Source organism: Microcaecilia unicolor, chromosome 1 (assembly GCF_901765095.1).
Source record: "Microcaecilia unicolor chromosome 1, aMicUni1.1, whole genome shotgun sequence".
Lineage (NCBI taxonomy): Eukaryota > Metazoa > Chordata > Amphibia > Gymnophiona > Siphonopidae > Microcaecilia > Microcaecilia unicolor.
Genome location: NC_044031.1, coordinates 157643977 through 157660669, shown reverse-complemented (window position 1 = coordinate 157660669; position 16693 = coordinate 157643977).

Genomic DNA, 16693 nt, shown 5'->3' with positions numbered 1-16693 from the left:
ATAAGCATTGGAAAGGAAGTGGCCACTAGAGTCCTGGCTCCACTAAAATTGTTTTACCCAACTGTCCCTTCTCCTACCTGCCCTGCATTTAAAAATTTATTTGCAGAGTGACAGAACCATCGCTTTCCACTGTCACTGCTCTGCTTATCCTTCGTCAAGTCTGGCTGCTGGTACAGCATGCTCTTCAAGTCAGAGACTTACTACTTCCTCTTTTGTGAAACTTAATTATGTACAAATAATTAGTGTTAACAAGTAGTAATAGGCTATAATTGACCTTAATTGGCACTAGTTAGTGGTTACTTGTGTAATTGCCCTTAATTGGTATTCTATAAGTTATATGCTCAAATTCCAGAGCATGCAACTTCAAGGGAGGTGGGGACCTGGGAAGTGCATGGGTGGGTCAGGGTGCATATCAGGCAGTTATGTGTGTGGGTTATAGAATACTAACATTTAAACACCTAACTGCCTACAATTAGGTATGGACACATACGCCAGCTATTGAGCTAAGGTAAATGGTCGCAACTAAAGTTAGCGGAGTAAATGTAGATTTACAGTAGTATTCTATAACTAGTGCAACCAATCCTGTTTCGCCAAAAATGAAGCAGGCCCTAGGAAGGCTCTCGTTAAGTGATTTCTCCTATCTCCCCTGCCCTCTCCTCCATGTCCCTCGATTCTTCCCTCCCCTCCATGTCCTGTGAGCCTTCCCTCCCCTCCAATCCCCTCCGTGCAGTGATTCTCCTCTGCCCTGCCGTCTCTTCCATGTGCCGCGATTCTGCCCACGCCTCCCATCTGCTCCATGTCCAGCGATTGTCCTCTGCCCTGGCCTACCCTCCAAGTCCCGTGATTCTGGCCTCCCCTCCATGTCCAGCGCTTATCCTCTGCCGTGCCGTGCCCTGCCCTCCCGTGTCCCGTGATTCTCCCCTTGCCTCCCATCCCCTCCATGTCCAGCAATTCTCCTCTGCCCTGCCCTTCCATCCATGTCCTGTGATTCTTTCATCTCCTTCCATCCCATCCATGTCCATTGATTCTCTTCTGCCCTGCCCTCCCCTCCCCTCGATGTCCCACAATTCTGTCCTTCCCTCCATGTCCAGTGATTGTCCTGTGCCCTCCCATCCGTGTCCCGCGATTTTGCCCTCCCCAGCGATTTTCCTCTGCCCTGCCCTCCCATCCATGTCCCGCAATTCTCTCCTCTCCTCCCATCCCATCCCATACATGTCCACCGATTCTCCTCTGCCCTGCCCTCCCCTCCCCTCTCCTCGATGTCCCGTGATTCTGTCCTCCACTCCATATCCAGCGATTGTCCTGTGCCCTGCCTTCCCATCCATGTCCCGTGATTCTGCCCTCCCCAGTGATTCTCCTCTGCCCTGCCTCTCATCCGTGTCCTGCGATTCTCTCCTCTCCTCCCATCCCATCCATATCCATCGATTCTCCTCTGCCCTGCCCTCCCCTCCCCTCAATGTTCCGCGATTCTGTCCTCCCCTCCATGTCCAGCAATTGTCCAGTGCCCTGCCAGCCCTGCCCTCTCATCCATTTGTAACATCCTGACGTCAGCTCGCTTCCAGCGTTCCCTTCCCTCTCACTGTCCTGCCCTTGCGTAAAGACAAAATGACATCAGAGGAGGGCGGAACAGTGAGAGGGAAGGGAACGCTGGAGGCTTGCTGACATCAGGATGTTATGAACCCAGACAGCCAGCCAGTCATAGAATGTTGAGGTACTTTCACATACACCTGCTGCTGTTATAGAATGCTTTGCTGGTGCAGTCTGGTTGCTGTAGCTTCTTACATGATTAAAGTGATGCAGTAGCCATGTTAGTCCACTTTTAAAGGTAATAAAAAGAAATAAAACAGAGGAAAGAAAATAAGATATCTTTTTTATTGGAGTAACTTAATACATTTTTTGATTAGCTTTTGAAGGTCAGAAGAAGGGTTACCTTCAAAACAACAACAACAACAACAATCATTTCTAAAGCGCTACTAGGGTTACGCAGCGCTGTACAATTCAAACATAGAAGGACAGTCCCTGCTCAAAGAGCTTACAATCTAAACGACAAGAAGCTATCTTCCAGGGCCTCAACTGCATTCCCATCCCAAGGATGAGAACAGAGGTCTAACTTGTAAATCAAACCAAGAACTCCCAAACGGCAGTTCAGAACAATACCACTGGGTATTATCAGTAACAAGAATTATTCCAAAAATATTTGTCTAAAATGTTTTTACTGCACAAATAATTGGCATGTTGACACAATAGCTCTGAAGGAAACTCACAGCCGCTTTCTTTTCCTTTTTCAGCTGATCAGGAGTAGAATTTTTGCCTTAAAGGAAAAAGGTAGGGTGCACAAGCTGGATTGACTTCTACAGTCAATGCCTCAGAAATGTAAAAGAAAGAGCATCATCAAGTATTTTAGATCACATTCATTGTTAGTTTAATCATGAATTGATAATGAGTGTGACTGCTAGGCAGACTGGACGAACCGTTCAGGTCTTTATCTGTCGTCACGTACTATGTGGCGCTTTTACTAAAGGGTTGCCACATGGCAATCCAGAACTGTTTCTGGCCCAACATGAGCATCAGCAGTAGTTCCACTCCCAGCATGTGGCATTTGCCACGTTAGCGGAAATATTGGAAAAATATTTCTGCAGGCGTTACCGCCAGGTTAGCGCAGGAGCCCTCACTGTCACCTCAATGGGTGGCGGTATGTGCACCCTCTGAAATGGCCGCATGGCAAGTGCAAACTTACCGCATGGCCATTTTTTTAGGGGGGGATTTTTACCCATTGCAGTAAAAGAGGCCCTGGCGTGCAGCCAAAAAGGCTGCCCCTGATAGTGCAGGGCCCCTTTTACCACAACTTAATAAAAGGGCCCCTATGTTACAAAAATACCTGCTTAACTCAGACTGATACAACTGAATCCAGAAATCAGAAGATAAAATTACATAAGTACATAAGTACATAAGTAATGCCATACTGGGAAAAGACCAAGGGTCCATCGAGCCCAGCATCCTGTCCACGACAGCGGCCAATCCAGGCCAAGGGCACCTGGCAAGCTTCCCAAACGTACAAACGTACAAACATTCTATACATGTTATTCCTGGAATTTTGGATTTTTCCAAGTCCGTTTAGTAGCGGTTTATGGACTTGTCCTTTAGGAATCCGTCCAACCCCTTTTTAAACTCTGCTAAGCTAACCGCCTTCACCACTTTCTCCGGCAACGAATTCCAGAGTTTAATTACACGTTGGGTGAAGAAAAATTTTCTCCGATTTGTTTTAAATTTATTACACTCTATCCAAAATACAACAAATTTGTGACTAGCTATGGTGGTCACCAGCTATGAATTAGTCCTTTCTCTTTTTTGGGGAGCCCATCTCTGATTTACTCAGTTTTAATGATTTTCTTTGCTAAGAAAGCACTGACTGTGAAAACACTAACATTGTTTTCATGCTAAAAATAAGCCACTGAACATTATTTTAGAGCTCAGCTTCCTATAGCTAGTGCTGACACTGTGGAACTCAGCTGTAAATTGCTTTTTGCAGGTTAACACTGTCAATTCAGCTCCAGTCTAAAAACAATACAGTCAAATAAAACTATATTGTTCATGACACAGATTTTATATGAAGTGCTTTTCAACCTGTCTGACTGCAGAACCAGAAGCAGCAGAGTTATGAATAAAGCACTAGGAGAATGACGCATATCGTTTTACTGTGTGTGATACTGCCAAAACATAACATACTAAGGGGTCAATTCAAAAACATGAAGCCTAAATGTAAGCATGACAAAGAAGCGTGCTTAGTGCAAATTTTATAATGGTGTTAAAGTGTGCCTAACCTCTTACAGAAGTGCACAGCTGCTTTGGTTGCTGAAATTTAAGCACATCAGCTTATGCCAGGTCATCTCAGAAAGCACTATCCTTGGGACTCGGGTCCAGGAGCTTACCTGGGTGAGTTCCTGGGTTATATATACAATTACAGATACAGATACACACAAAACAAAAATCAGGAGTACTAGGTCATAGTGGCTTTATGGTTGTTGAGGCTGTTAACAAAATAGTTATTTGATGTCCCTTAGTTAATTTTGATGTTTTCTATGCAAGTTGGATATTTTTTATTTCAATTTTGTTTTGCTCTATATGCAGTTAAAGCTGTAACATGAACCTTTCAAATATGCTTTGAGGGAATTAGCTAACTAGCTATGCGCTAAACCACACATTATAGAATTCACCCCTATGAGCTAAGTGGTAGCATTCAGTGGAGATAATCAGCTGTCTCACTCTGAATATTAGTGCTTAGCGGTTAAGTGCTATTTAACCAGCCAGTAGCCATTCCTTGCTGGTTAAATAGCGTTGAATATCGGCCAGTTCATATGGCTACTTTTGCATATCAGGCTGCAAGATGCTGGAATATCCTTCCTTTAACATTAAATCAGAATCATGTTATTTAAAATTTAGAAAATTATTGAACGCTTTTATTTTTCAAAAACGTTTTTGAAATTTTAATTAAGTTCAATGTTTTAGTTAAGTGTGTGCTACGTGTAATTGTTTGTAGTTTGCTAGTAATTGCTAGCTATCTTACACTGTAATCCACACAGAGCTGGTTTGGTTTGTAGCGGAATATAAGTTTTATTTGTAACTGTAATTGTAAGTACACTTAGCAGGGGAATTCATCAAGTGGCATTATGGCCTTAATGCGCGTTAAGGGAATTAGCTAATGTGCGTTAAGGTGTGTTAAGGCCATAACGCTGCTTAATTCCCCTCATAGTCATAGCTGCCAAAGCAGCTGGCTTTATACCTGTGCAATAATTCAGAATCAATCTCTCATTACTACACAGTCACTTTGCAGTTGGAATACATCTAGAACAATGCTTGTGAATCTACTTGTGGCCAAATAAAATTGTGTGACTATTCCTCCTCCCCTAGGAGGTGCAGAGTAATGATGCACCTACGGAGAACCCACCAAGGTTGTGACCCTAAATGGAAGTTTTGTGACCCCATTTGGCGTTCTGACTCACAGTTTGGAAAGGTCTGATCTAGAAGTAAAGAAATTGAGCCATTTAGCAGCTCAGGACTCTTCTTTCCTGAAAATAAACTATGCTAGGTAAGCATATTGTGTTTTTCCATCTTGCTTTTTTTGTTTTCTTTTAAAGCAAATGGTGAAATCTCATCTCTGTTGGCTACCTGGGGCTTTCACTGCATTTAGAAAAAAACATTTCAATTGAATTATAGTAGATTGTCCTGTGGGGCAAACACAAACCAGTGATTTATGGCTAATCTAGTCATTGGGAAAAAAAATTCAGGAGAGTGCAACAAGTTACAAAAGTTGCAGATGTGAGTTCAGGGGAAATAAAACTTCATCCATCGATAAGTGTTCTCATCAACCTTTCAGTGAACCAAAGTCTGTTTTGGGCTCAGGTGAAGACAATTTATAATAAACCTTGTGCTTTAGAGCAGGAGTGTTAAACTCAGTTTGATGTTGTTGGGCTGAAGTGGGGGAGGGGGATGGGACACATGCATAAGTTAACATACTAAATTATGCAAATGTGTGTGTCTATCTATCTATCTATCTATCTATCTATCTATCTATCTATCTATCTATCTATCTATCTATCTATCTTTTTAAGAGAGTTTTTATCTGATATTATTTGTATTTCCAATTTATTTTCCCCTCTGGCTTCATCCCTCTTTCATAGTCTTCTGTCCCCTCTTCCCTTCTCCCGATAATCTGTCTCCTGACTCTTTTCATACCCCTTCTGCTGCATCCTGCTACCTGTTCCCCTACTTCTTACATCCCCTTTCCCTAGTATATGCCTCCCTCTTCCCTTCTCCCACCCTGATTCTCAGTGCTGCTGATTGCAGCTCTGCTGAATTCCTAAACTGATATTCAGTCCTGAGGTGCTGCTCCTCAAGCGTCATTTGCTACAAAACACAACAGCAACAAACTGCTACTATTACTTATAATTTCTTTAGTGCTAACGGGCTAGATTCAGTAAATGGGGCCCAAAGATAGGTGCTGTTATGATCTATGTCCTTTACAGAATACTAGCTCAGCTGTTAATTGTTTTTCATTTTAACATTCTTTTAGTATCACTTTAATATTTTTGATGTAACACTATGTTGGTGTATTTTTATTATTTGTAATAATTTTTTTGATTGTTTATATAGACTCCTGAGGCAGGCATGTGGGTGCTGAAACACGATGCTGTGTTGAGTCATCATTAAGAATCACCAAAAAACTTTAATTTCATATTGGGTGCTCCTTGGTCTGTGTTTGAATTACTTGCATCAGTTTCTCACTCCTGTTTTCCAGCCACCTCTCCCACCCCATCTCCAAGCTGATGGCGATGGGCTGGGTCTAGCAGGAGCAGAATATATGTCAGAGTCCTCTCCTGTGGGTTCCCACTGTCCTCACAATCATCAGACCAACCTGCTGCCTCTGCTGCACCCTGGAAATCTGGCCACTTGATTGGCCGAGTGGCTAATCTGCTGCTGGGCCCAGCACCCAGCAAGGGGATGTATGCTGTCCCTGAGGGACCTGACTTCATAGTTGTTCTACTGGCCTGGAGTGGTGTGGATCCTATCCTTGGACACTTGGATGGCGGTTGCGGCTCTGCAGCTGAGGCGGGTGCTGTGAAGTTTGGCTGAGGGGTAGCCACTGGTGGCACTTGAGGTTAGTGTGGAGGGTGTTACTGCAGGACTGGTGGTCTCACTGGTTCCAGTTGGTGGCTCAGGTGCTTGTTGTATGGGCAGTGTGCTCATGAAGGCTGCTTTGTAATTCTGGAGATCTCGATGGATCCCCAGAAGCTGCTACCAGATATTCTGAGCTGTCTTCCAGCTCTCCTGCTGCATGATCCATAGCAGCTGCCTGCATTCATGTTGGACTTGAAGCCCCTCATGCAGCAACTGTAGCTTCTGCTGCTGGTAGACTGCGAGCTGCAAATTCTGCCACAGCACCTTCCACCTGTGGTGGTAGAGTCCCCTATGGGTTGACTGTGACTACTCATCAGCCTCCTCTGCTTCTATAGGGCCATCTGCAAATGCCATGAGGGGGGGGGGGAGGAGTGGTGGGTTCCATCACTAATTGCTCCTGTTCTTCATCTCCTGTAGGCAGCTCCTGGCTGGTATCCTTGGTGTGCTCCTCCTTTCCCACAGTATCCTTCTGCGAGCCCTCAGCTGCCACAAAGTTGTCCTCCTCCTCCTCCTGATGTGCCTGCTCTGCCTGCTGCCTCCTGGTTCCATGCTCTCCATTGAACGTCATGTCCTCACCTGCATAAGGAAAGTAGAGAAAATGTGTCTATTGCACAAACTAACCTGGCAGTCTGCTGCAGCCTTCCTGAACATGCCCTTCCATATGCACTTCTAGACCACAGCTGATGAGGAATGATATTGTCATGCAACCAAAAGATGTATGCCTCTACATCCAACGCTGCTGGAGTCATGGGGTATGATGCACTGTGTACCTCAGAGGCCAAGGTGCCAGACAGCCACACAGCTAGGTGGGTACAGAAGGAAGGATTGTGGAAGTGGTGTGGAAGGCATAGTGAGGGGAACACAGAGGCCTTGAAAGCAGGAATAGATACTGGTTGGTGATAGGCCTAGGTGGAGAGGGAAGAAAGAAGGCACTTAAACATGACAGATACAGGGGACCTCCACCAGGAGAGCTGAATGGCCCCAACTTGCCCACTAACCAGTACTCCCTATTGAATTGTTGAGATATGACTGCTGATAACCAGCCTTTTAGCATGCACTCTGGTGTGCCTTTTTACCACCTCCCCTACCTATCCGAGAACCTAGAACACATGGGAGTACTATCAATGAGGCCTCCCACACGGTCCCTGCTTGAGGAAGAGAGGGTGAACCAGAGAGAACAACCAGCACAGCTTTGTTCTTCCAAACTTAAGATTGTAAAGGAATACTGGTGGACTGATGATGAGTTCAGTGAACCACTGGTTTATGTCCCATTGTGAAAACTCTGTGTCTGATCTTCATGGCCTTTAAAGGAAATGGCCCCAAGTAGTGGAATAACAGAATGACCCTCTATACATCTCCAAGGACACTAAGTACCTCCCAAGGGGTATCCCTAACCACACCCTCTCCAAAAGACATTACACGATGTGATACCCACAGGCGAGCCTTCTCTGGAGTAGCCCCCACACTCTGGAATGCACTCCCTGAAAGGCTCTGCTTAACACAAGACTATCTCTACTTCAGGAAGCAGGTGAAAGCTCGGCTCTTCAACTAAGCCTTTAATGGAAGAAGTAACTTAATTCTTAGTCTCTCTCTCTCTCTCTCTATTAAAATTTTATATTATATACTGTGTTGACATTGTAAGTAGTATACTATGCCATACTTTGTATTGTTATTTGAATATTTTTACTGTTGTAACTGTCTATTGCTTATGTTTGATTTACTCTTACTGTACACCGCCTTGAGTGAATTCCTTCAAAACGACTAAACAAATCCTAATAAATAAAAAAATAAAAAGTCACTGTTGAGGTGAAGGATAGTTGTGCCCACAAGAGAAGGACATCCATCTTTCGACATAAATCAGAAGATGGATGTCCTTCTCCCAGAGACATCCAAATCGTTATAATTGAAACCCGATTTTGGAAGTCTCCAACTGCAGTCCGTCGCAAGGATGTCCAAATTTCAAGGGGGCGTGTCGGAGGCATAGCGAAGGTGTGACTTGGGCGTGCCTAACACTTGGACGTCATTGACCCATAATTGAAAAAAGCAAGGATGTCCCTGACGAACACTTGGACGTTTTCACCCGGACATGTTTTTATTACAAATAAGGCACAAAAAAGTGCCTGAAATGACCAGATGACCACCGGATAGAATCAGGGATGACCTCCTGTTACTCCCCCAGTGGTCACTAACCCCCTCCCACCCTCAAAAAACATCTTTAAAAATATGTCGTGCCAGCCTCTATGCCAGTCACAGATGCCATACTCAGGTCCATGACAGCGCATGAAGGTCCCAGGAGCAGTTTTAGTAGGTACTGCAGTGCACTTCAGACAGGCGGACCCAGGCCCATACCCCCCCATCACCTGTTACATTTGTGGAGGAAACAGCGAGCTCTCCAAAACCCACCACACAAACCCACTGTATCCATATATAGGTGCCCCCTTCACCCATAAGGGCTATGGTAGTGGTGTACAGTTGTGGGTTTGGGGGGGGGGGGGGCTCAGCACACAATGTAAGGGAGCTATGTTCCTGGGAGCATTTTATGAAGTCCACTGCAGTGCCCCCTAGGGTGCCCAGTTGGTGTCCTGGCATGTCAGGGGGGCCAATGCACTACAAATGCTGGTTCCTCCCACGTTCAAATGACTTGCATTTGGACGTTTTTGGCATGGATGTTTTTGGTTTCGAAAATCACTGAAAGTCAGAAACGTCCATGTCTAGGGACGTCCAAATTTAAGGATTTGGGTGTCTCTGATGGTATTTTCGAAACAAAAGATGGACGTCCATCTTTTTTCGAAAATACAGTTTTCCCCACCCCTGGATTTGGACGTTTTGCAAAGACGTCCAAATCCCAACATGGACGTTTCTTTCAAAAACGCCCCTCCACATCAAGAAAATCCATAGGTGTTGGGTTTATTTTGTTCTGATTTGTATACTATCCCCACCGTGAAATTTGTAGACAACTAAAGCTGATACATCTACTATTTAAACCCAGCATAACTCTGTTGTTTCTCCACCAAGATTCTGAAAAGCTAGTAACACCCACAACCTGTTTGTTGATTCTTTATTTTTATCACTATAGAAAGAAAATGACATCCATTGTCTCTCTCTCTCTTTCAGTTTGACATACTGATATAATTGAAATGACTGCTAACATTTTAAACAAGTACAGGGGTGTATTTTAGAAACACTATTCACATTTTAGATATGCATAAATTAGCATTTAAATGTGTATACTGCATACACATCTTGATCCAGATTTTTAGAAAGCTAGGATGTACATATTTAAACTGTTAAAATGTGCAAACAGTAGGGGGATGTGGTCTGGGCATGTTTTGGGTGAAACTAGGACAAGATGAAAAGATATACATGCTTTTCCCATTTAAGAGGAATATATATTTATATCCGCTGTCATGAATGTTGGGATTTATATCTGTTCCCAGAGACATCTAGGTTTTAGAAAGTTTCTTGTTTTGTGCAAAGCTCCACTGGGAAGAGTAGGGTTGGCAACCCCCTTAACCCTCCATTGGCTTTTGTCGCACCAAAAAGCGATACTGGCAAGAGATATGGAGCTAAGAGTTTTGAACAAAATATACATGTTTCTAAAATGCATGCCATAAATTTGCATGTTCGGCACATACAAATGTATTTTAAGATTTTGAAACATGTATATGTTGGCATGTTTATTATGTTCACCCTATTGATATTTTAGATGTTTATGATTATCAAATGGATGCATAAATGTTCATTTCTTGATTTCACTGCCGGCAACCTTTGAAGGTCAGAATTGGCCTCTGATTTGATAATATAATTTCTCAGTTATTGAGAAAAATCATTAATGGACTCCTGACAAAGGCATAGGCTGAAACACGGACTGTGAAGAGTCAAGGCTCCAGTGAATGTTTGTTTATTGCTTTGATTGTGCTGAGTGAGTACCATAATGATCAGCTTCTCTTGATTCATCGCTTTGGTCACTCCCACTCCGTGCCTTGCTTGTGCTGACTTTTGTGGGTTTGTTTGTCTTTCCCTTTTTTTTTGGACTTGATGTATTTTACGACAGGTTCTATGCCAGCAGGTCCTGTTCAAAAATATTTGTAGAATGCGACAAATCTTGTCCTGGAGTTTTCAATTCTTTGTAAGTCCTTTCTAAAATTCCACAGAAAGAGTTTATCACTTACTGCAATGGTGTTCCTTGGTTGGCTGCCACCCGGGGCGGATTGCCTTTGTGCACCCCCCCTATGTGCAACATTGTCGTCACCCCCCCCTCCTGTGTGCAGCACGACATCCCCTAGGTGTAGCGTCCCCCCCGGGTGCATTCTTCTTACCTGCTGGGGTGCTGGGAGCAGCCACACGGGTGTCGGCTCCGCCGGTTCCCTGCTCCCTCAGAACAGGAAGTAATAGCAGAGGGAGCAAGGAACCGGTGGAGCCAACAGATGCAAGGCTGCTCCTTGCACCCCTCCTGCAGCGTGCACCAGGGGCGGACCACCCCCACCTCCCCACCCTCGATATGCCGCTGACTCACTGCAAAAGTCATTCATTCTTCCTCAGGAATTGCAAATAAACCTTTTCTTTCACTCTTTTTTAATCATGTAAAGGAAACATTTGCCCAAAGAATGACTAGCAAAGTCACCTAAGGGAAGAAGAAAATCTTTGTTTCAAACCATTTGGCATTCACGACATGCAACAGCAGCAGCAGTGGCCTACATTTCAGCTAAAATTGAACACTCTTCTCAAGTCAAGCAGACATCTGTCTTAAGGTAACAGTAAACAAGAGCTCTCCCTTCCCACTTCGACAGCATGATAGAAAATCACACCCACCGCAGTGTGTATCAAAGGTGAAAGGAACTAAATTTTCTATTTTAAATACCTGTTTTTTATCCTTATTTCCCAATTCAACAATGGGCACATTTCAAAGACAGTTTTCAAAACTGCCCACCTGATGCACATGTAAGCATGTGCTACGACAAATCTGAGTTTATGTGCACACAGAAGAGGCATTCCTGTGATTGAGATTTGTATATAACTGGCATTTATGTGCATACTTTGCATTTTTGTTTGCTTCTGGCCTCATCACCCTCGCTGGACCACCAGGAGTCTTAGATACGCCTAGGGGTCTTATCACGACCAAGGGAAAGTCTTTTCTTGCTGGGGGACGGGGATCAGAAGGGAGAGCTGTTCTGGGAGTGGGGGAGGAATGGGTAGAGGGAGGCTGATCTAGTGGTGGTGGAAGGGGGATGGAAGGGGGATTCGAAGGGCTGAGGATACCCTTGGATGTTATATTATTGTCACCACTAGGGGTTGCCCTAGTGATAGTTCTCAGGTCCAGTCCTCTGGCTTGGCATTTGGGAAGTAGCACAATTTGGGAATAGTGTGTGGCCCTAAAGAAGGTGCTCTGTCTACATGGCACTTTTCCCCCTATTAACAGGCTTTCCCCTCTTCAGCCTAAGCTACCAGGCCTCCCAAAGGCTCCTTCCCCTTTAATAAAGGACCAAATTCTATACACATGCTAGCAGTTATTTATTCAATTTTAATGAATGCTACAAACTTTTCCCTTTTCATTCAGGAGGATAATTACAATTTACAAACTTCCCCCTTTTTGCTCAGGAGGATATTTACAATACATAAGGAGGATAATGTTCAAAGGTTAACCTGTTCAGTGTTTGAGGAATAATAAGGCAGCCAACTGGATCCAGATTCTGATTTGCAGGACAGGGTTGATCAACTCCTGGGTTTACCCAGTGCATGCTGGGCCTTGTAGTCTTGCTTTTTTAGGGAGTGTAATGGGGAAATCAGAACAATAAGTCCCTGCATGCAATAGGGTAAACCCAGAACTGGATCAACACTATCCAACAAATCTGGATCCAGTTAGCAGCCTTATTATTCCCCAAACACTGAATAGGTTAACCTTAGAACATTATCCACAGATTGTAGGCCTCTCCCCCAGCAGTCATTCCTCTGGGTTTTCAGCGATTACGAGAAAAACAAACCCTTTTAAGGACAAAACTTTCCTTTGGCTTTCCAGTAACACAGGAATAAAACTGCATCAAGGAAAACATGACTTTTCTTCCCCCTCTTCTGGTTCAGGCATTTCCACTAACCTCAGGGTTTTCCTTCTTTCAGAGTATATTTCTCAGGTGCAAATCCCATACACTTTAAAAGACTACCAAGGACCATGTCCCTCTGGCTTCCTTGTTACCTCGGCCTAATAGCAAGCTGTTACAGGGCAGTCAATATCCTTTTTCAGCTTCCTTTGCCCTCTCCATGACTCTTTTGCACCTTTCTAGTGATAGTTTTACCTTAAAGCCCTCTTTCTACTGTGCAAACAGAGCAGCACAAAACAACTTTCTTCCCAGCCCTCTACTAGATGTACCTTATCTCCCTCTGACTCAGTGTCTCTTTCTTGCCCCCATCATCCGCTTTGCCCCTTTTGGTTCAAGACTTTCTCTCTTCCTTCTGCTTCCCCCATATCAAGCATGGTTCCACTCTCTTTCCTCTCCCTTGGTCCAGTCTTTCTACCACCCCCCCAGGTCCAACATCTTTCCATCTCCCCCACCCCTCTGTGTTGGTCCGCCATTTCTCATTTCCTATCTCTCCCCCCCCCCCTTCCCTCGCAGGTCTGGCATGTCTAGCTCCACCACTCAATCATGGTCCTCCAAACTCAAGGTGGGTTGCTGGCAGTAGAAGTAGTGATGAAAAGCTGCCTTAGGCCATCTACTAGGGTATTTTCTCTATTATGTCCTGTACATAGAAAATTATATCAGAGGAGGCGGGATATAGCTCAAGGCAGTCTGTTTTCATCACTGCCACTGCCGACAACCTACCACAAGTTGGAGGACTATAGGGTGGGGAGGGGGGAGTGTAAAAGACAGGGAAATGCTAGATAATAGTGATAGAGAGCAGAAAGAAAGCCAATTTGTTAGATGGCACTTCAAATCAGCAACAGGCAGCTCTAGGCTTTTTGCTGACTATGTGACGTGCTGTTGCTTTTGTTGACCTAAAAACTTCATTACGGTCTTTTTCAAGACCGTTTTGCTTTTTTCCTTAATACACATTTATATACCATCGAGACTCCTGAGGCAGGCCTGTGGCCGAAACACAGATCTGTGTCGAGTCATCAATAAAACATTATCATTTTTTGATTTCACTGTCTCAGTCTCTGAAATTTTTTTGGTCCATTTCCCACTTTTTCCCTGCATTCTGTATGACTTCGTGGGACTTAGTTGTCCATCCACCTGGGTGGATTTTTCTTCCGTCCTTATGGTATGTACTCCTACTGAGCAACAATTTGATCAGTTCTTATGTTGGCTGAATTCTTGTGATTTAACTTTGTAAGATAAGCAACAAAAGATTTTTGCTCAGTATCTGTCTTGGATATTATCATCCCTCAGCTAGACATGCAAATTGTGAAATCAATTTTTTGGAAAGACATGGATCATAATAACTTGTTGCAATATCAAAGTTTTCACCCAAGACATCTGCACAATAACATTCTTAAGAACAGAAGAATAGTCATACTGGATCAGACCAATGGTCCATCTAGCCCAGTACCCTACTTCCACCAGTGGCCAAGCCAGGTCACAAGTACCTGGCAGAAACCGAAATAATAGCCACATTCCATGATACCAATTCCTGGGCAGTCAGTGGCTTTCTCCATGTCCATCTCAATAACAGACCATGGACATTTCTCCAGGAACTTGTCCAACCCTTTTTTAAACCCAGATACACTAACTGCTGTTACTACATCCTCTGGCAGTGAGTTCCAGAGCTTAACTATACTTTGAGTCCATGAATTTTTATTGAATTTTGCAATTTTGAAACATTACAATAAGATAACACTAAAATTAAAAGCCTCTTTCATACAATCTTTTTTTTTGGAAAATAAATTGCGTAACAGAAAATTATAATCTGATAGTGGCTACAAGGAATAATAAGACTCTAAATATTTATCAATAGGAGACCAAATTTTAGTAGCTGAACATGTTTTACCCAGTTTCCCTGCTAGAGATATTTCAAATTTATGAATTTGTAAAACTAGGTGCCACCAAAAGATAGAGTTGAGATTAGAGTTATCTTTCCAATGCATAAGAACCATTTTGAGTGCAGCAGTAAGTATACTGAATGTCCAGTAGTTTTTGTTGGGAAATATCTAATTGATCCTGGACTGACACTGAACCAAGAAAGATAATAGGAGAGGTAATTTGACCTTGTATAGGAAGGATTTTAGTTATAAAAATCCATATTTGGCACCAAAATTCCTTGGTTAATCTACAATCAAAAATCATATGCATTAGTGTGCCAGGATGCAAGCGACAAGACCAACATTTGTTATTAGGAGCAAGCCCAGCTACAGCCATCTTATGGGGAGTCCAAATCGCCCTATGATGAAAGAAATATAAAGATTGCATGTAGCTAGCTGACATTATAGGCTTATTTACCTTAGACCAGAGATAAGTCCATTGTTGAGGAGTAACGTGAATTTGGAGATCATTTTCCCAAACTGAACATAAACTAAGCTTACTGCAGGACTTTTTTTGCAAAAAGAATTTGTATAATTGTGATACCGTATGGCCTTTATGACATTTATCAAAAAGAAAAACATGTACTGAGGGTGATTTTAAGCTTAGTTTGGAAATTATACTATTATAAGTTAGACAATGTTTAAGCTGTAACCATGTAAAATATTGGTTAGTTGGTAAAGAGAAGGTAGAACATAAGTCTTCGAAGGAAATGACAGTATTATCAACGAATACATGTTCAATTGTCTTTATTGCACACTTTGACCATTCCTCCCAGATTATAGACAATTTATTGATTTTGAGCAATGGATTGCCCCATAATGCGGAGTGCAGTGAGATATTGCTTGAAATCTCCATATTTATTTATTTTAGTTACATTTGTACCCCGTGCTTGCCCACTCATGGCAGGCTCAATGCGGCTTATATGGGGCAATGGAGGGTTAAGTGACTTGCCCAGAGTCACAAGGAGCTGCCTGTGCTGGGAATTGAACTCAGTTCCTCAGTTACCCCAGGACCAAAGTCCACCACCCTAACCACTAGGCCACTCCTCATGACTATCTATCTAGTTCATGTAGACAAGAAAACGAGGAGGAAATTATATTGTTAGACTTAAGATGTTTCGGTAAAAACATTGGTAAAAGATTAGGACTTAAAAACCCCACAAAAATTGCTCCACTGCTAACCAAATAGGAGAATAATGCAAAGGTGCAGTTAACCAATATGTTGCCTGTTGGAGAATAAATGCTTTATGATAAATAAAGAAATCAGGGAAAAGAACACCAGCCTTTTCTTTAGTATTCTTGAGCATATTCAGGGCAATTTTAGGAGGCTTATTCCATAAAAATAAATAAAATGTTATCAATTTGTGAATAAAAAGTCTTAGGAAAAAGAACTGGCAACATACTGAGAATGAAGTTAATTTTAGGCATCAACATCATTTTAATTGCATCTAGGTGACCCCACCATGAGAAATGAAGAGGGTTCCATGAATTAATTAGATTCTTGATCATCTCTAGGATAGTTTTCCTATTTAATTCCAACGTTCCCTCCAAAGATGGGCAAACACTGATACCTAATGAGAGAATGCAGTTGGATGACCAAATCAAACCATGCGGCAAAATCATATCAGGAGTCACGTGAACATTACGTGGCAATACTTCAGTTTTTTGCTTATTAATTTTATACCTCTCTATTTTTCCTTTAATTGGGTTCCTTGGTCTACTATAATCCATAATCTCTCACTTTCCCAAGGATTATCCGATATGTTGACCAGGACCTCCAATACTTAATCCATATTGTTGATTTACCAATCTGACCTCAACACATCCACCCCTGGTCTATCACCAATTGGTGAAACAGAACCTTAATAGAAGGATTCCAGGGACTTTGTGGGGTTGTTCTTATCATAGGCCTTTAATATCCAATTATCATAATTTTAACCATGCTGGGAAAAACTCATCTCGAGAAAAAAACCCAAGCCTGACAAAATAATGATCCTTCCATATATT